Consider the following 20,295-nt stretch of genomic DNA (forward strand, 5'->3'; position numbering starts at 1 on the left):
TATTATTTCATTCGATATTAGATAAGGAATATGTTTATTTATTCTTTTTCAGCAATATCAAGAAAGTGATGGGAGACCCAAGAACTCCTTGGACACATTTATGATGGAACCCCCAACCCCCCTCTTAGACTTCTTCATAACCTGAAAGAACTGAAACCTCATTCTCAAGATAGAACTGGAAGAAAAGAAAAAACAAAACTTTGTTGAGTTCAAAGACTGAATTCACCTTGTATTAATATTGAACTGTTAAAAATAAAATATATATTTAACTGCAAAAACGATTTATGATCTTGGAATTGGGGTTGGCTTTGGGGTGAGAGGGTTGGGGTTGGGTTTTAATGTGAGGGCTGGGTGTTTTCTATTTTCCGTTTGTTTTGTACGTTGTCCCCTGAATATGGTACCCATTAACCACTGGCAGAAAATGATCCAGACTCACATGGTGAAGGTCATTTGTCATGGGGAAGTCTTTGTAGTCCAACACATCTGGGTTTGAATGTCAGGGTTGGGTTTGGGTTTGAATGTAAGGGTTGGGTTTGGGTTTGAATGTAAGGCTTAGGATTGGGTTTGGGTTTGAATGTAAGGCTTAGGATTGGGTTTGGGTTTGAATGTAAGGCTTAGGATTGGGTTTGGGTTTGAATGTAAGGCTTAGGATTGGGTTTGAATGTCAGGGTTGGGTTTGGATTTGAATGTAAGGCTTCGGGTTGGGTTTGGGTTTGAAAGAGAGTATTAGGTTTGGATTTGGGTTTGAATGTCAGGTATAGGGTTCGGTTTGGGTTTGGGTTTGAAAATGAGGGTTAGGATTGTTCTAAATTTTTATAAATAATTTCAAGTATTTGTGTGTTTGGTTGTGTGATTGTTTGTTATTCTTTTATGGCTGAAGTGCAGCATCTAGAGGCCCAAATTTTGGGTGGAGATACTTCAGAATCTGAGCTAGGTTTTCAGTTCCTATACATTGGCCTTCATGGCTGTTTGAGACGATCAAAGGCCGTCATAAAGTGTATATTGGGATGTGGGGTCAGGCAATGCTGCTGCTGGCTTGCAGGAAAAGGTCACCACCATGAGGCCAACAACTCCATCGCTTTTCAATGTCAAACACTTCCTGAAACCCTCGTGTCAATAAATATAATCTACGTAATAAAATGCAAAAAGTGCACGGTGAAGCAAAATAAACTCTCTCCCTGCTGCCTTTCACCCGCTGCAAACCGTCCCGATGGACTGGGGGCCCCACTCACGAAGGAGTGCGATATTTGGATTTTCCTGTCGCAGTCGTCGTAATCAACAATCGTCTGCAAACTGCAATGGTGAGCTTTTCCGATCCAGATCGAATGAAATCTGCTGTGGTGATCTTCAGTGATAACAAAACGAACCTCTCATCCTCTTTTGTAGGCAGTCCGTCTGGGCGGAGCCTCCAGCAGACTCCGGCCAAATCCACCCTGCTCTTTCGCATATCATTGCCCGTGACAACGTGCCCGTCCCGCGATCATTCCCAGCCCACCATGCCATGACTGTGGTGCTGGATGAACGGCAGAAAGCAGCCATTTGCCGGAATTACCGAGCGAAAACATGAAGCGTTCATAAAAGGTCAATAACAATTATCACCTCAATGTTCAGCCCGATACGAAAAAGAGCCAGTTAGCGTCCATAGAGCTGCTGAACAGGGTGTCAAATGTCGATGGAAAAAGGAGCGACCAACATCGGTGAAAGAGGTGGGTGAGCCTCCATTGGGCTAATGGCTATTTCATGTGCATGAATGCGTCTGCCGCAAAGAGAAAAAGGAGCTTTCCATAAGAGAGAATCTATTCTTTACTCCTCTCAACGCATTACATTTAGAATCCCATGAGACATGGGGATGGGTCTATCCTGCACATGCATTTAGGGAAATAACTGTCTGAGGACCTAAATGTTTGCATGCATTCGTTGGATTGGATTCTGAAATCTGTAACTATATATACTGCATATACTGCATCTATTTATATTGTGACGTCCACGGGACTTGAACAGTCCCGCCAACGTAGAATGAGCCTAAACGATGGAGGCGGTTTATTTATTTATAACCCAAACATGGCGGATCTAATCGCTCTACCGCAAACGGGACGAGGAAGGTGGCACGAGTCACTTTTCACTGAGTTGATGATGTTTATTTGTTTTTATTATTGACAAGAAATAACAAGACTCGGCAAGAAGAGGGATCCGGGGCGATTCGACAGGATGGTGTGGGATCGGGCGTGGGGAAAAACACAGACAATTCCAATGAATATACAGATCTCAAACCCTCTAAGGCGCCAAGCACACACACACACACACACACACACACACACACACACACACACACACACACACACACACACACACACACACACACACACACAACGTAGCTATTTCTGGTGGTCAGGCTGGACCGTGGTGTGGATGCAACTGTCCCTGGATCGGCGTCGGACGAGCTGGCCTTGCTCTCGTCAGGGGGGCAGGAGAAACCGTGGTGCTGTCGACCTCCTGGTCTTGGCCCAAGTCCGCTCACAGCCGCCAGGGAACCAGTTCTGGCGCCAAGTTGTGAGCAGGAGAGGGAGGCAGGTCCGCCCGCCGTTCGACCCCGTACTCCGAGTCAGCAGAACCCCAGATCCAACCAGGGTGAGGCACGAGGCTCAGCAAGGCTCCAAGACACGATGAAGAACACGATCGAATCAGCACAACAACAAGGACGCTCTCCGCGCAACAGCTTCCACACCAAAAAAACACGATCGTTTTGTCCCGATCTTCTTCCTCTTCCTTTTCAACCCCGAACAGAACCTTTTTATCCTCCTGTCCTCGTCACTTCCAATCGAGCCATTTATTGGCCCACCGCCGTCGCCCTCTGCCAATCGTGATCACGGGGCGGAGCCATCCGCTGCACTGTTCTGTGACGTCACGGCCAGTCTCCAGAGAATACCAAAAGGGGTTTACGCAGACACACTTACCCTATCCCGTGTCCCTATCTAATTACGTGACAATTATCATTTCCCCCCTTGAAGAAATGAACATTTACTAGACAACTTATCACCACTGAATTGCTACTTATTACATCGAGATCCTGGTAAACTCGAACAGCATGGCATACCTAATTAAACATCCTAATTACCCTTTGAATGCATACCCCCCCTCAAACGTAACACTGCCCCCTCCTCTGGTACCGCAGCTCCTGCAAAGTATATCACAGGCGCTACCGTACCAGCCTTAACACTTACTGACTCACACCTAATTGACCTAACAAAATAAAGTAGGAGGGGCAATGGGCAGCGAGTCGCAGCTAACTTACCTATCCTGCTTAATGTACTACCCCCTTATGGCCTTATCCTCGCCTAAACAATCATTCGTTTTTATTTTATTTTAATCACATGAGAGCACTGAGCGAAGTTGCACTCCATCTTCTGGATCATCGCTCTTGCCCAGCACTCTTCCAGTGATCTGGGGAGGGGAAACAAAAGGTTCCACAAAAACACAACACTTATACTTTACATTCCTACTCTAAGCCTTAACGACACTATTCACAGGATATTTACACTTGACCGCCTCCCCCTAGTAGATGCTAATAGACCCAGCGTTACCTGGGGAGCCAATTTTCAAATTTGCTTGCCCCAAAATTATGCGGACATCATGCCCTTGCTGCACATGTCAAGTTGTGCGGGATTGAGTGGGACTCATACATCTTCACAACACTCACACCATGGTCATCATCACATTTCTAGGTCATGGTCCTCATTTTAATCATGCAGGCTGAATCCCGTCGTGGCCGTGGGGTGGGTTACCACAAGATGATGGGGGCATCTCAGGTGCAACCATGCCCACAGGTAAGCTTTAGTCCAACCCAGACGTTTCTCCGCCCCGCTCCCTTTGATTCCCACCCCCCTGGTAGCCATCAGCTCTCATCCCGTACAACACACTGGAAGGGGTCTCACTGGCTCCTCTGGCCTTCCTGGGTCGCCAAGGTCCTACCCGCCTTGGTCGCCCAACCAGACCCTCTCCCAGTTGGCTCCAGACACTGTCACCATTAGCCACCAGGGGTGAATCTCCTTGAAGGGGGTCGCAATTCCCGCTCACCGTGAGCTTCAGCAATCCGTGTGGACAAGCACATCATCCCCACCCACAAAACCCACATGACTCCCCCACCCCATCGGCCTTACATGTGACACCTGCATTTCTAACATTTCACCGACCATGACCTTCCCTGTTACCACACCATGTCCAATAAAAAATCAATGTGTGCACCATACATTTCACTTCTTAACTTAAAACAACTCACACAGCACTTCTCACCCGATCCACGCACCAGCCATTGGACAGCCACTTGTGCCCGCTTTGTTACCAATTACCCACTGTCCCGATTGTCACTCTAAAACCCAGCAGAACTTACAAACCCATGCCAATTTTCCCACAATTCATTTTTTTCCACCAAAGGAGGGCACTTCGCCACAATCTCAGCAGCCGAGCATGGCCGTATATGATCAGCCCAATCTAGTCTCCCCGACCCCCGACAGTGATCTCCGGACCCGACCTATGAAAGGGCATCTCGGATAGACCTGGCGGTTCAGCAGGAAGATTCACCCTCTCCGAGTCTAAAAGTCTATTGGAGGGTCCCTCCATCGCCGGGTAACGGCAATATCGTTGCATGTGTCCTCGTCGCCCGCACCGGAAACAACTCCCCATAAAAGGCCCCCGTGAGTATCGGTGAAATGTCTCTTCCGGTTCCGGACCCCCTCGGCCATAATCGAATTGCTCTTTTGGCTGGGCTGGACGCCGCCGCTTTGGCGCATCAACTACCGAATTACCCCTTATCAAACTTGACAGTTTCTGGCAAATTTCCTGAAACATTTGGGTAATGCCAATTTCTCCCAGCCCCCCTCCCTGATCCTGGATCTCCGCCTGTCGGATCGTCACCGATGGCCTCTCTGGAACCCGACCCGGCTGACTCCACGAGGCCAGCCTGGCCGCGCACTCGGCCGCTCGGTGGATCCTGTAACTCCACTAGCGCTCGGACCTCAGGGTCAGGAAGAGCAGCTAAAAATTTCTCTAGTGCCAGTCTGTCCCATGCCTCCACTGTAAGGTCCCGATACGCGATCCTGACTGATTGGTAAATGTCCTGTGCCAGCTCCTGCACTGTCTCACCCGGCTTTAATCTGCGGTGCTGGAGCTGAGCCCGCACCAGATCACAGTTTGCCGCGAACCCAAACCGACGGCTCAACGCCTCGCAAATGTGGGAGCTGGTCAACATCCCCTCCGCGATCACGTTTAACACATCTGCGGCTGGTCCCCGCAACGTTGCCACCAAATTCCCTGTACGTTCCCGCTCATTCCACCCGTTTAGTCGGGAAATGCACTCAAATTGCGTGAGAAAAGCTTCAACGCTCCCTGACCCGTCGAAATTTACCAGGGGGATCACTTTTATGGTGGCCCGCTTCTCAGTTTCTCCCTTGTCCGAATCCAGCCCAGGGATCAAATACCCTTGTGGCTGCGTATCCAATTTCGGAGCCCACTGTGGCCAAAAATGTTTTGTGGTGAGGGTCTCATGGGTCAATTTTGCCTCCTGTTCCAAACGTTGAATGGACCGATTCACCTCTTCCCGCAGGATCTTCTGGGCCCGCACAACCTCCTCCAAGGCTCCGTCGCGAGTTTGTAGCTGCTCCTCAACCAACCCGGACACTCTACTTACAAAAGACGGCTCTACCAGGCCTTTATCCAAGTCTTCATCTTGGCTCATAATTTTATCTTGTTCGTCCAAACGAGCCTCCAATCCTTTTACCTCCTCCGCCAAATTCATCCCTTGCTTCCTCAGCTCTCCCCACTCTTCAACTTGCAGCTGCATACGAGCATCCACACAGGCACGATGACGTTCCAGGCTTTCATCCACTTTATCAACCCGAATGTTCGTTTGCATCAATTTTATCTACCAATTTTTTCCGTATATTTTCCCCCTCCAATGTAATTTCTACCTTTGTTTCCTCCAATCTATCCTCGAATTTACTTTGTATTTCCCCCAATTTAACATCCACACACTCCTGCATCTCAGTTTTCATTTTCTCCATCTTTTCCCCCAATTCATCCCTCATTAAATCAATCCATGCACCCAACTGTACCCCCATTACCCCCAATTGATCTGTCATTTCTGCCCTCTGCGTCACGAATTGATTTGCCATTTCTGCCTCTGTGCCGTCATTTCTGCCCTCTGTGTCACGAATTGATTTTCCATTTGTGCCGTCATTTCTGCCCTCTGTGTCACGAATTGATTTGTCATTTGTACCGTCATGTCCCCTATTAAACTTTCCAACATTGTCTGGATCGACATCGCGCCGGTTTCCGGCGCTGCCGGCCCCGTTACGGGCGATGAAGCACGGTCCACGCTCGGAATGGGGGAGGTTCCAACCCTACCCCCGTCTCTCCCTTCTTCCCCCGACTCGCTGCCAGACACGTGGCCTTCCTCCTCAAAAATCTGCACATCCGCCATGGTGCAGAAGTCCCGTTTGCCGCCAATTAATTTAAATTTGAAAAATACCGCCAAAATTTCCCCGCGCTCGCGCGCTTTTCTGTAGTAGTTTTATATTCCAATTCGTGGCGAGATTTTAATCTTGGTATATTCTCCCGATACCAAATATAATTTAGAGGGGTTCGAACATCCAACACCCTGACACCAATGTGACGTCCACGGGACTTGAACAGTCCCGCCAACGTAGAATGAGCCGAAACGATGGAGGCGGTTTATTTATTTATAACCCAAACATGGCGGTTCTAATCGCTCTACCGCAAACGGGACGAGGAAGGTGGCACGAGTCACTTTTCACTGAGTTGATGATGTTTATTTTGTTTTTATTATTGACCAGAAATAACAAGACTCGGCAAGAAGAGGGATCCGGGGTGATTCGACGGGATGGTGTGGGATCGGGCGTGGGGAAAAACACAGACAATTCCAATGAATATACAGATCTCAAACCCTCTAAGGCGCCAAGCACGCACGCACGCACGCACGCACGCACGCACGCACGCACGCACACACACACACACACACACACACACACACACACACACACACACACACACACACACACACACCGTAGCTATTTCTGGTGGTCAGGCTGGACCGTGGTGTGGACGCAACTGTCCCTGGATCGGCGGCGGACGAGCTGGTCTTGCTCTCGTCAGGGGGGCAGGAGAAACCGTGGTGCTGTCGACCTCCTGGTCTTGGCCCAAGTCCGCTCACAGCCGCCAGGGAACCAGTTCTGACGCCAAGTTGCGAGCAGGAGAGGGAGGCAGGTCCGCCCGCCGTTCGACCCCGTACTCCGAGTCAGCAGAACCCCAGAGCCAACCAAGGTGAGGCACGAGGCTCAGCAAGGCTCCAAGACACGATGAAGAACACGATCGAATCAGCACAACAACAAGGACGCTCTCCGCGCAACAGCCTCCACACCAAAAAAACACGATCGTTTTGTCCCGATCTTCTTCCTCTTCCTTTTCGACCCCGAACAGAACCTTTTTATCCTCCTGTCTTCGTCACTTCCAATCGAGCCGTTTATTGGCCCACCGCCGTCGCCTTCTGCCAATCGTGATCACGGGGCGGAGCCATCCGCTGCACTGTCCTGTGACGTCACGGCCAGTCTCCAGAGAATACCAAAAGGGGTTTACGCAGACACACTTACCCTATCCCGTGTCCCTATCTAATTACGTGACAATTATCATTTTCCCCCTTGAAGAAATGAACATTAACTAGACAACTTATCACCACTGAATTGCTACTTATTACATCGAGATCCTGGTAAACTCGAACAGCATGGCATACCTAATTAAACATCCTAATTACCCTTTGAATGCATACCCCCCCCTCAAACGTAACAATATATACAAGTGCGTGCCTGTACGTGCAAAATTGAAAAAAAAAACCTTTCAAACCGCGAGCCAGAAACAACAACCGCACAGGCCGTTCCTTCGCTCTCGTGTGCCCATACGTGCCTGGCCGTACATGCATGCCCGTATATGCGTGGCCGTACGTGCAAACCAAAAAAAAAAACTTTCAAACCACGAGCCAGAAACAACCACACAGGCCGTACCTTCGCTCTCGCGTGCCCGTACGTGCGTGGATGTATGTGCAACCCCCCCCCCCCTCCCAAAAAAAAAGAAAAAAGAAAATTTTTAAACAACTCACAGGCCGTTCCTTCGCTCACGTAAACGACGACTGGATTGGGGCATTGTGTTTATCTATAAATGCGCATAAGAAATCGAGAAATTATTAGAATACACTAAGTCATCACTATCCGGAAGTGGTGCATGCCCGTACGGAATGTTCACATGCATTACACGAATTATCGCTTGCATTGAAGTAACAACTGCTGTGATACTTATACACACAGAGTTAATTAAAATCAAAATGAAAATCAAGTTTACCTCCCTGTCTTTGCTTGCCATGACATTCGCTGCCATTGACCATTGCCACTCCTTCGCCACAGAAACTAAGGCACCGATCCCCAGTGTAACCGGCACGACCCATGACGTCATCGTCGGCCAGCCACGCACCGGCCTACGCAGCCACGCCTACACAGCAACGTGTCCTTTCATTGGTTGGTAAATAAATGGCCATAACTTGGGAAGCACTTGTCCGATTAATATCACACCTTGAAAAGGCACATCCACAGGGCCCCAGCAATATACCTGGCAAGTTTCAATTAGATCGGACCAGTGGTTGTCGAGAAACAGCAGTCACAGACACACACACACACACACACACACACACACACACACACACACACACACACATTGCTTGAAATATATATTTTTATATATATATATATATATATATATATATATATATATATATATATATATATATATATATATATATATATATATATATATATATATATATATATATACATACATACATACATACATATATATCTATGGGCTAAAACATGACCACCTGCCTAATATTCTGTTGATCCACCGTGTGCCGCCAAAACAGTGCTGACCCGCCGAGGCATGGACTCTACAAGACCCCTGAAGGTGTCCTGTGGCACCAAAACATTAGCAGCAGATCCTTCACGTCCTGTAAGTTGTGATGTGGAGCCGCCATGGATTGGACTTGTTGGTCCAGCACATCCCACAGATGCTCAATAAGATTGAGATCTGTTGAATTCCGAGGCCAGGGCAACACGTGAACACTTCATCATGTTCCTCGAACCATTCCCGAACAATGTGTGCAGTGTGGCAGGGCGCAATATCCTGCTGAAAGAGGCCACTGCCATCAGGGAATACCATTGCCATGAAGAGGTATACCTGGTCTGCAACGATGTTTAGGTAGGTGACATGTGAGAAATTGACATCCACATGAATGGCCGGACCCAGGGTTTCCCAGCAAAACATTTCCCAGAGCATCACACTCCCTCCATCAGCTTGTCGGCTTCCCACAGTGCATCCTGGTGCCATCACTTCCCCAGGTAAACGGTGCACACGTACACGGCCTTCCATGTGATCTCAAAGAAAACGGGACTCAGCGGACCAGGTGACCTTCTTCCACTGCTCTAAGGTCCAGTTCTGATGCTCGCGTGCCAATTGCAGGTGCTTTCGATGGTGGACAGGTGTCATCATGGGCACTCTGACCGGTCTGCGGCTGCGCAGCCCCATAAGCAGCAGTGTGCGATGTACTGTGGATTGTGACACATTCCTCCCGTGACTACCATTAACATTTTCTGTGACTTGTGCCACAATAGATCTTCTGTCGGTTCAAACCAGATGGGATAGCCTTCGTCGCCCTCGCGCATTGATGAGCCTTGGGCTCACAGCACCCTGCCACCGGTGTGTGGTTTGTCCCTCCTCGGACCACTGTCGGTAGGTACTCACCACTGCTGACCAGGAGCACCCCATAAGCCTTGCCGTTTCAGAGATGCTCTGACCCAGTTGTCTGGTCATAACTATGTGGCCCTTGTCAAAGTCACTCAGGTCTTTACTCCTACCCATTTCTCCTGCATCCAACACATCAACTTCAAGAACTGACTGTTCACTTGCTGCCTAATTTATCCCACCCCTTGACAGGTGCCATTGTAACAAGATAATTAATGTTATTCACTTCACCTGCCAGTGGTCATAATGTTTTGACTCATCAGTGTATACACTGTATCTATTTATATATAATTTTTTTTTTTGAGCAAATACCACCTGTCATTTTGCTGACGGGAATACTATGGGAGTGGGGGGGGGAAGAGTGGGGGAGAAAGAGAGGGATGGGGGAGAGAGTGGTGGAGGCGGCAGTGAGGAGGTGGAGGAGGAAAGAGAGAGAGGAGGTAGGGGGAGCAAGGGGATGGGGGTAAGGGAAGGCAGGGAGAAGTGAAAGGAAGGGAAGGCAGACATGTGGTGGAGCATTAATTATGATTCATACTGTCTCATCAAATCCATCTGTATGGAAAGACAGTGAAGATGAGGAAAAAATAATGTCTGAAATCAATTTTCTACCGGTCGTACAATAAATACTCCCCAGGAGACAAACACCACCTGGAACCGTCCAGAGACAAACACCGCCCGGACACGTCTGGAGACACACTCCCATCTGGATATAACCAATGTCCAGACATGTCCAAAGCCAAACACCGGCTCGACGCCATCGGAGACAAACACCGCACAGACGTAAACACGACCAGGACCAGTTCGGAGACAAACACCGCGTGGACTCGTCCGGAGCCAAGTTGTCTGGAGACAAACTCCAGTCCGGACATAAACACCGCCTGGACACGTTTGGAGATAAACTCCTTTCAGGACACATCCGGAGACAAACTCCCATCCAGACGTAAACACGGCCCGGAAATGTTCGGCGACAAACACTGCCCGGGCATGTCCAGAACTAAGCTGTCAGGAGACAAGTACTGCTCGGACACATCCAGAGACAAACATCGCCTGGACACGTTCCAAGACAATCACCGCCAGGACACGTCTGGAGACAAACCAGACATATCTGGAGAAAAACACCGCCCGAATGGGTTCGGAGACAAAGAAACGCTGTGCGTAGATATGCAAACACTGTCTGGAGATAAATAATGCTCAGACATGTCTGGAGACAAACTATGTCTGGACATGCCCAGAGACAAACAATGCCCAGACATGTCCTGAGGCAAACAATGTCTGAACACATCTGGAGGCAAACTGCGTCTGGACACGTCCATAGACAAACAATTCCCGGACAGGTTCAGAGACAAACTCCCGTCCGGACATAAACACTGCCCGGACACGTCTGGAGATAAACTCCTTTCAGGACACATCCGGAGACAAACTCCCATCCAGACGTAAACACCGCCCGGAAATGTTCGGAGACAAATATTGCCCGGGCATGTCCAGAACTAAGCTGTCAGGAGACAAGCACTGCTCTGACACATCCGGAGACAAACTCCCATCCAGACACGCCCAGAGACGAACATCGCCAGGATACGTCTGGAAACAAACACTGCCCGGATGGGTTCGGAGACAAAGAAACACTGCGGAGATATGCAAACACTGTCTGGAGACAAACTATGTCTGGACACACCCAGAGACAAACAATGCCAGGACATGTCCGGAGGCAAACAATACCCGAATACATTTGGAGATAAATAATGTCCAGACACATCTGGAGGCAAACTCCATCCAGACACGTCCATAGACAAACAATGCCTAGACAGGTCCAGAGACAAACTCCGTCCAGACGGAGACAAACACCGTTCCGACTCATCTGGAGACTAACACCACCCCAACGTGTCCAGAGACAAACAGCACCCAGACGTGTCCGGAGACAAACACCGCCCTGAAACATCCGGAGACAAATCCCCGCTGGAAATAAACAAAGCTCGGATGTGTCCAAAGACAAACGCTGCCCAGACACATCCGGAGCGAAGCTGTACAGTAGTCCAGCGGATTAGCTCAACATATCAAACCAATTGTTCATTTTTTGATAAAAGCACCAAAATTGGCACAAGCATGGAATATTATATACAAAACAATTTCAGATATGGAGGCACTTGAAATTTTACCTGTCGGGCAGGGCAGCCATTTTCCAAAATGGTGGCCATATGGCATTCACAATATAGATATGCTACTCTCGATGTCACTTTATGATTCTAAAAGTCGTTTTAAAGGTGTAAGTTGGTAATACTATTGCACCAGAATATCAAACAGAGGGTTACATAAAATATATATGGCCGCCATTTTACGAAAATGGTGGCGATTTATTGAAAATTTCAGTGCTAGCTCAATCACATTACAAATGAATTTAATAGCGACCACAATCAACCTAATAATGTGTTACATGTCTTTGCAGAGTATGGTGGTGGTGGTGGTGGATGGTGGATATTGTGATACAGAGGTGGCGGTTGCAGTAATAGGTGACCCGATAGCACATAATAGCGACTGGGACACTTAATTAATCATGTCAAAACGGTTCAAACTTGTGGACACATCTGTGCATCTCCTGCACATCAACAGCCAGCTGATACAAACTGGGAACTTTGTGTTTTAGGCCAGGAGCAAACAATGGAGTCGCTTCGATGCCCGGCACTGTTGAAATGGTTAGACATTGGAAGAGGGTACAAGTCACTTGCTGATAACCTTGTCAAATTCAATGAACTAAGACAGTTACCAAGAATATTGCAGTCAGACAGAATAGATGGTGGTTCTGGTATTGAAGCTGCTCTGGTTGCCAACGAGGCTAAGTGCCATCACACATGCATGCTCCGCTACAACAATGCTGCGAAGAGCAGAGAAAAGAACGATGCCAAGTGAAGCAGCTACATCGAGTGGAAGTGGTGATACTAAATGCAAACGGACTAGATCGCGTCCTGCTAACACAGAAACAATTGCAAGTGAGCCTTCATGCTTCTTCTGTGGACATTTGGCTGGTAATGATGGCCTTCATGAGGCTTCAACATTTCAGATTGACCGCAATGTACGGGCAAGTGCAGCAGTTGTTGAGGATACTGAGCTATTGGCCAGGCTCAGTATGGGTGACATGGTGGCATTGGAGGCCAAATACCATACAAAGTATTTGCTGGCCCTATACAATCACGCAAGAAAGGTCAAGACAGATGCACAGCAAGGGACAGATAGCGAACGTGTAATTTCCGGAATCGCCTTTGGTGAACTTGTGATGTACATTGAAGAAACTCGCCTGGAATCAGGAAATGCACCAGTCTTTAAGCTTGCTGATCTGGCACATCTCTACATGTCAAGAATGGAACAGTTGGGATTTGCACACGACAAAAGAGTAAATACCACACGACTGAAGCAAAGACTCTTGGCCCAGTTCCCAGACGTACGTGCTCAGAGTAAGGGGAGAGATGTTGTGCTGGTATTTGATGAAGATATCGGTGCTGCATTTCGCAAAGCCTGTGATGGGGGCATTGATAGTGACGCTGTTAACCTTGCACGTGCTGCACACATTGTACGTCAACACATGTTCAAAGACTCAGTGCCTTTCAATGGGGCATTTGATTAAAGGTGCCAGGAGAACTCTGTGACAAAACTTTTGCTTGCCTTCGTAAGCATGGTGCTGGAGGGCCCCAGCATCAAGGACCAAAGCCTGGTGTCTTCGACAACAGCAACACTGGCTATTGCCCAGATTCTGAAATATAACTGTGTCAAGCACAGGCGAACCCAGAAAAACACTACTCCATCAGTCAGACATGATACCTCCCAGGAAACACCTCTTCCAACATACCTTGGGCTAATGCTGCATGCAAAAACTCGTAAAAAAGAACTGGTAGACAGGCTATTCAATCTCGGCCTCAGCATCTCATATGACCACGTGATGTGCCTCTCTGCTAAGATGGGGAACAATGTCTGCCAATGCTTTCTCATGGAGCGGTTTATCCAACCACCATGCGTGGCAACATATTCACAACTACTGCTGTGGACAATATTGACCACAGTCCGAGTGCAACCACAGCCAAAGACTCATTCCATGGAACAGGAATGTCATTGCTGCAACATCCCACTTGCGCAGATGCTGGAGTAGACCGTGGTATTGTCATAATTGGAGGCAATGTTGGCTCTAAGACGGTTGGTGATCAACCACATTTCTATGCTGATGTACCGTCTGTTACATCCAGCATCAAGGAATCTACTGTTCCAGCTACCCATGTCACCTCCCTGCGAAGGAGTAATTTCAAGACCCATACCGAACAACAGTACAGGTAGTTGGAAAACACGAGACATGTCCTTGATGATGATGAAGAGAAGGACTTTGAGAACATATCATGGGCTGCATACCATGCAAGCCATCAAACCCCTGGTGATCGAATCGTCACACCCACTGCCTTACTCCCCCTTTTCCAGGAGTGTGCCCACACTGTGGCTATGATTAAACACTCAATGGATGTAGTGAAGAATGCTGTCGAACATCTGAACACAGGCTAAACTCCAGTGCTGACATTTGACCAGCCGCTATGTACTCTCGCCAAAAAATCCAGTGGAAGTGGTCTGAGAAATATGGAGAAGATCAATTTGTGGTGATGTTTGGTGGTCTCCACATCGAGATGGAATCTCTGAAGACTGTGGGTGACTGGCTACGTGGAAGTGGATGGGTACAAGCACTGGTACAAGCAGAGATTACTACAGCAGGAACAGCAGACTCCTTCCTCCAGGCAGCACACGTTACATGTACAAGAAGGGCACACCAAATCACAGCTGCTGCCTTATACATTCTGCAACATCGAGCCTATAACCACTACGGTGTTGCCAATACAGAAGATGGAGAGACCCCCAGTGGACTTTGATGCCTGGTGTAATGACAGACAACAGAAATGCCCACAGTTTCAGTACTGGGCAACAACAATGGCACTAGGAATTTTCATTCTAATCTATGTGCACTCCATATGAGAAGCTAATTTTACTAAGTATCTGGATGCACTGACAGAACTGACTCCATGGTTCTATGCACTACATCACACAACCTGTGCACGCTGGATACCAGTGCATCTGAGAGATATGGCTCAACTGTCAAAGCAACACCCAGACGTTTACAGAGAATTTAGTGCTGGTCACTTTACGGTGCAGAAGACCAAACGGGTATTCTCAGCCATCACTATTGATCAAGCACATGAACAGAATAATGCTTGCATCAACAGAACAGAACAATCACTTGACCACAGGTGATGCTCTACCCCTTCTCAGATTCCTCACTCATGGGCCACTTTGTCTGCCCTCAGTGCACGTATAGTTTTACACCTTAACTCCCAAAACAGCTCAGCTCTGCCATTAAGCCTAGCCCTGCAACTCTGGTCAATGATGTTGTAAAAGTGAAATCCAACTTTTGGATTCCTGTTTATGGTAGCACATTAAATGTACACAATTTTGAGAGTTTATTGAACTTGGAAGCTGAAATGTTTCTTTGAAAAAATAAAACAACTTGCTGACACTCAGAGCCAGAGTAAAAGAGTTGCAAAACTCTTTCAGCTGTTCAGTTAAGCTGAGCTTGTCAACTCATCTTATCTTTCACAATAGTCAAATCACCAGAATGTGAATTACTATAATATTTAAACCGAGCTTTATCAAGGCAAATAATATACACTTTAAGTTTATAGACAGTTGATTATACACTTTGCAGTTGCAACAATAATAATTATAAGAAATATATTCCTTTAAAGTTGATTCGAATTCATTACAGGAATTTAGATTCACAATTTACATTCATAGTGGGGCAACTTAGCTAAATATAGCATAAAAATTGTGCATTTTGTGAGGAAAGCACCAAATTTGGCACACTAGTAGCCTATCATATTATGAACAGATTTGGATATTGGGCCATCTCAAATTTTGATGGCAGTGGAAAATGGCTGCCACAGCCATCAGCGGCTGAATTTGAGATGGCCCAAGATCCAAATTTGTTCATAATATCTTAGGCTACTAGTGTGCCAAATTTGGTGCTTTCCTCACAAAATGCACAATTGTTATGCTAAGTTGCCCCACTATCACGTACATGTATCAATTAAACTGTAAATATTCTCATTAAGCTTTTAATTATTTGATTATTGAATGGACAATGTGTCATTATAATAATGGTTTTTATTATAATGTGTTGATTGATTCATGACTGTGAAATTGTGAGCCTTGCAGTTGTGTTCTGCAATGGTGACATCTCGTGCTCAGCCTCGTGCATTACATGAGATCACCCAAACCACAAGTCTCAATCTTTTCTTTCCATTTGAGATTCGTCTGTGTAATTGTAAATGCTTTATAAAATGAATGTCTCCAATAAGCTGCAAAAAAGGTTTAGTGTTTATTGTACAAGCAAAAACCTCTTTCGAGATGTTTTGTTTAATCCCTGTATAACAATGAAAAATTTGCAAAATCATCATGAGGTTTGAGAAAAACAACTTACACAAAACAAGATGTTGAAAGAAATTTACATGTACGTTTCTGACGAAATTTTTTGCCAACATATCACTTCACAATGTATAAATATGGATTATGTGTGGCTGTTTGGGGTTTTTTTTTTAAGTTTTTATTGGGACAAGGATAATTCAAGTTTATTGCTGCAGTACTTTTGTCTGTATTTGCTTTTGCTTGGCCTTGCAATAAATGTTCTGAATTCCAGAACTTGAGGAGTTTATTCGATCTGAGAACTAAATTCCACTACAGTATCCAGTGTTCCTTGGGAAACAAAGTTCTTCTTCGCCTGACAGTGGGTTCCAAGACATCCACCGGCAACATCAAGGATGGTAGTCTTGAAGGCACTCCACAACTCTTCACGATTCACCAAAACACCCAGACCCCCCAAATTCCCACTCAGCCTGTTCACAAACTCTTCAGCTACCCTTTCAGTCTTGAGCTGGCCAACATCCAGCCTGGGCTGGGATGGTATCATTCTCCCAGATTTAATCTGCAACTTCAGAGTTGCTACAACAAGCCTGTGGTCTGTATTGAAGAATTGTGCACTCCGGTAGACCCTGCAGTTCTGGATCATCCTCCATCGACCATCAACGAGCACATGGTCAATCTCGTTTTCCACACAAGTGGTGGTGGGCGTTTCCCTATGGCCTTGTCGGTGTTGTGCATCTGCCAATGGCCTTGTCGGTGTTGTGCATCTGCCAATGGCCTTGTCGGTGTTGTGCATCTGCCAATGGCCTTGTCGGTGTTGTGCATCTGCCAATGGCCTTGTCGGTGTTGTGTATCTGCTTGCGGCATTGTGGATGTTGTACATCTGCTTGCAGCCTTGTAGGTGTTGTGCATCTGATTGCAGCCTTGTAGGTGTTGTGCATCTGCCTACGGCCTTGTCGGTGTTGTACATCTGCTTGCGGCCTTGTATGTGTTTTGCATTTGCTTGCGGCCTTGTGCTTTGGGATGCCGAACCATCTATGAAAACCTCTCCCTATGGTATTGTGAGTCTTGTGACTCCTGATGGATCCAGTGACAGAGAGAGGGGCTTTCGTTTTCTCCAGTCCTGGGTGCCGAAAAACAAGAGTGGCTGAGTTCACCACTGTGAGCCTTGAGTGGCCTATTCTACAACTTTGTAACTGTGCAAGTGTCATATAATCTTCCATCTGGCTCTGTGCCTTATCCATATAATGAATCCTTCCTCCTTTGATGTATCATCTTTGTTAGTCATCGTTGTTACTTGCTGCTACTTCAATTGTGATTACTACCACTTTCACATAATTTTACTGTTAGGTTATCAACAACAGATGAGGTATTATTCTTAACCTTTACCCTATTCTCTCACCGGTATTCCAACACTGCCTAAACAATTACCCAGGTAATCAATGACTCAAGACCATGTCTGGCTAACTGTGGAGACAGCTCGTAAGGTGTCTAGGTAGTCTAGCCAGTCGGTCCATAATCATCTTGGCTCGTTGGGAACTCTCAGTTTGAGTCGAAATGTTTCGGGAAACCTGCCATATCCCTTCTTGACTTGTTGTGTACCAGGAGACAAAAGGACAAGGATAGTTGTAATTATATAAATTCCCCGTGTTATTAAATGTATTTTGAATTCATTGGTATTGCGCCCCATGACCCAGGTTTGGTGGACACTTTGTCAACTTTGACATTAATCAAGTCAACTGTGTGACTGATATTTGTCAATTATGCTCTCACATCCTAGACTATGATGTTGCAAAGCACAGCACAAATTTTTGTTTTTACAGTGATTTAAGGCTTATGGAGGATCTTCTTTATCAGGTGGTCCAAAATGATGTGCAACTATTTAAACAGCTGTCATAATTTTACTAATCTGACCCTCTTTTTATTTTCAGGTCAACTGAAGAACAAGGTTTAAAGTCTTTTTTTTAACCATAGAAGTTTCAACCATGTGAAACAATTTTTCAATGCCCCAGTTGATGCTCATTTTAGAGACATTAATTTTGGTGAAATCATGTTTCTACACAAAGACAGTGTCATAGAGTCGATCCAAACACAAGAATTCCACAATACAAAACAAGAAAAAGAGCAGAGATTGCAGACCCTCACCAAGAGTTGTTTTGTGTGGTGTATTTTGTGTGGTGCTTGTGTACAGGTGTGTTACATAATTAATAAGAAACATAACGAGAACTGCTACTTTTAACTGCTGGCAGTGATGACCGGGTACCAAGCTGTCCCGTTTTGATAGGACACCTGACCCTGACCCATGATGTTTATATTATTATTCAATTGAATTTAGCATGTTTGAATTTAATTGATTAAAATTAATTCAATGCAAATCAAATGGAAGACCAAATGGGCAGTGCCGGCTACAGGCTATAATCAGCAGGGGGGCATTCATTTTTCCAAATGGGGCACTTTATTTTTCAACACCCCTATATATAGCAAGCAAATGCTCACCTATACAATAAACAACACAGTGAAAGTGCTTTGAAAAAGGCTACAAGTATAGGCTAGTACAATTATGCACAAACAACAAGTAAAATTATAGCATTATAATGTCTTTAATGTAATATCACCATCTCCACGGCGGAAGAGGAAAAAAAAAAAAAAGGTACTGCACACATATCAGGCCTTCACTTATAATGACATCACATAATAGATAGACCTACTGTAGTGTGCACATAACACTATAACTAGCTCGGTTAACATTAGTCTAGTACTGTAGTTCAGTTGACACCTTAACAAAACAATAATAACTATACAGAAAAAAGCAACATACTGTGGAAACACGATCGCACCAACAACAACAAATAAAATAAATTATGTTGAGCATTATAATCATATTATGTCACCATCTCGACGGCGGGAGGAAAAGGGGGAAAAAAGGCTTTGCACCAACAACAAATACAAATATGTTGAGCATTAATTTATAGGCCGAGTGTCTTAATGTCACCATCTCCACGGCGGGAGGAAAAAGGGGGGGGGGGGAAGGCTATGCACCAACAACAATAAATACAAATATTTTGAGCATTACTTTATAGGCCTAGTGTCTTAATGTCGCCATCACCACGGCGGGAGGAAGAGGGAGGAAAAAGGCTTTGCACCAACAATAACAAATACAAATATGTTGAGCATTAATTTATAGGCCTACCCAGCAGGCACACGACGTCAGTAAGAAAGATTCACGACGTCGGGAATCGGTCGCTTGGTTGTACAACCAGATCACGACGGTGCAGCCGCAGCGCGATTATCTAAAACTGCTTTTTGTGCCTCGTGTGTTTACAGGGTGAGCGATTTTCCACCTCGTGACGTGTGTGGTTGTGTTTTTCCTTTCACTGGAGGAGACATCTGATTGGCTAATTCCTATTTCCGCATCACGAGCCGCCATTTGTAGAGCTTGGTTGAACTTGTAAACTTTCAGCTGTTTCTGAGTGTGGCAGAGACAATCCGCTTTAATCTGCAGAAGACTTTAGCTTTGTTAGTTAAAATTATCTGCCGCCGTGATCATTTTTGGTAAGTATAATATTATAAATCGATTTTATTTCTTAGCTTTTGTTTCTGGACGTTTTAAAGATCACAGAATCCATGATGTGTTCCTGTTACTGGTGTGATGGAATCTACATCGTTACATTCAATGGAAACTCTCCCGGGCCTTCCGGGCCTCTCGAGTGGTTCGAGCCTTCCGGGCCTCTCGAGTGGTTCAAGCCTTGGACTCGGGAACGGCATCTGACGATCGAATCCTCCAACACCCAATTTCATCGTTCGTTTATCACGTTTAGCTGTCGCTGATTTGGCCCTGATCGTGTGGACAAATCGACGGTAAATAATGAATTCATTTTTCAGAGGGTTTGGTGAAAAAAAAAAAAACACCGATCTGTGGTAAATAAAGGGGAACTCTGTAAAAATTACTTTGGACGAGTTTAATTGGTTCAGAACCTTTTAAAAATATTTTTCTGGTGTGGATAA

The 20,295-nt window shown here is 46.1% G+C and overlaps 1 protein-coding gene and 1 long non-coding RNA gene across 10 annotated transcripts in view; one reads left to right on the forward strand and one right to left on the reverse strand.

Annotated features, from left to right (window-relative positions):
- LOC147026850 (uncharacterized) overlaps positions 1-19,632 on the reverse strand; it is a 94,963-nt gene extending 75,331 nt beyond the window's left edge. For 3 of the 7 annotated variants that reach the window (XR_015058531.1, XR_015058532.1, XR_015058530.1), the window contains exon 1: positions 19,481-19,629. The gene's annotated coding sequence lies outside the window, so the exon portion shown is untranslated. Of the gene's footprint in view, positions 1-19,480 lie in introns of all 7 variants that reach the window. The other 4 variants (XR_015058528.1, XR_015058529.1, XR_015058527.1 and 1 more) reach the window with 3 other exon arrangements.
- A 48-nt stretch (positions 19,633-19,680) lies between these two features.
- LOC147026852 (uncharacterized) overlaps positions 19,681-20,295 on the forward strand; it is a 50,499-nt gene continuing 49,884 nt past the window's right edge. For all 3 annotated transcript variants that reach the window (XR_015058533.1, XR_015058535.1, XR_015058534.1), the window contains exon 1: positions 19,681-19,842. This is a non-coding gene — a long non-coding RNA (uncharacterized LOC147026852). The remainder of the gene's footprint in view (positions 19,843-20,295) is intronic.

The sequence above is a fragment of the Eptatretus burgeri genome, chromosome 5 (assembly GCF_056783735.1).
Source record: "Eptatretus burgeri isolate ZD-2024b chromosome 5, Ebu_testis_v1, whole genome shotgun sequence".
NCBI classification, from domain to species: domain Eukaryota; kingdom Metazoa; phylum Chordata; class Myxini; order Myxiniformes; family Myxinidae; genus Eptatretus; species Eptatretus burgeri.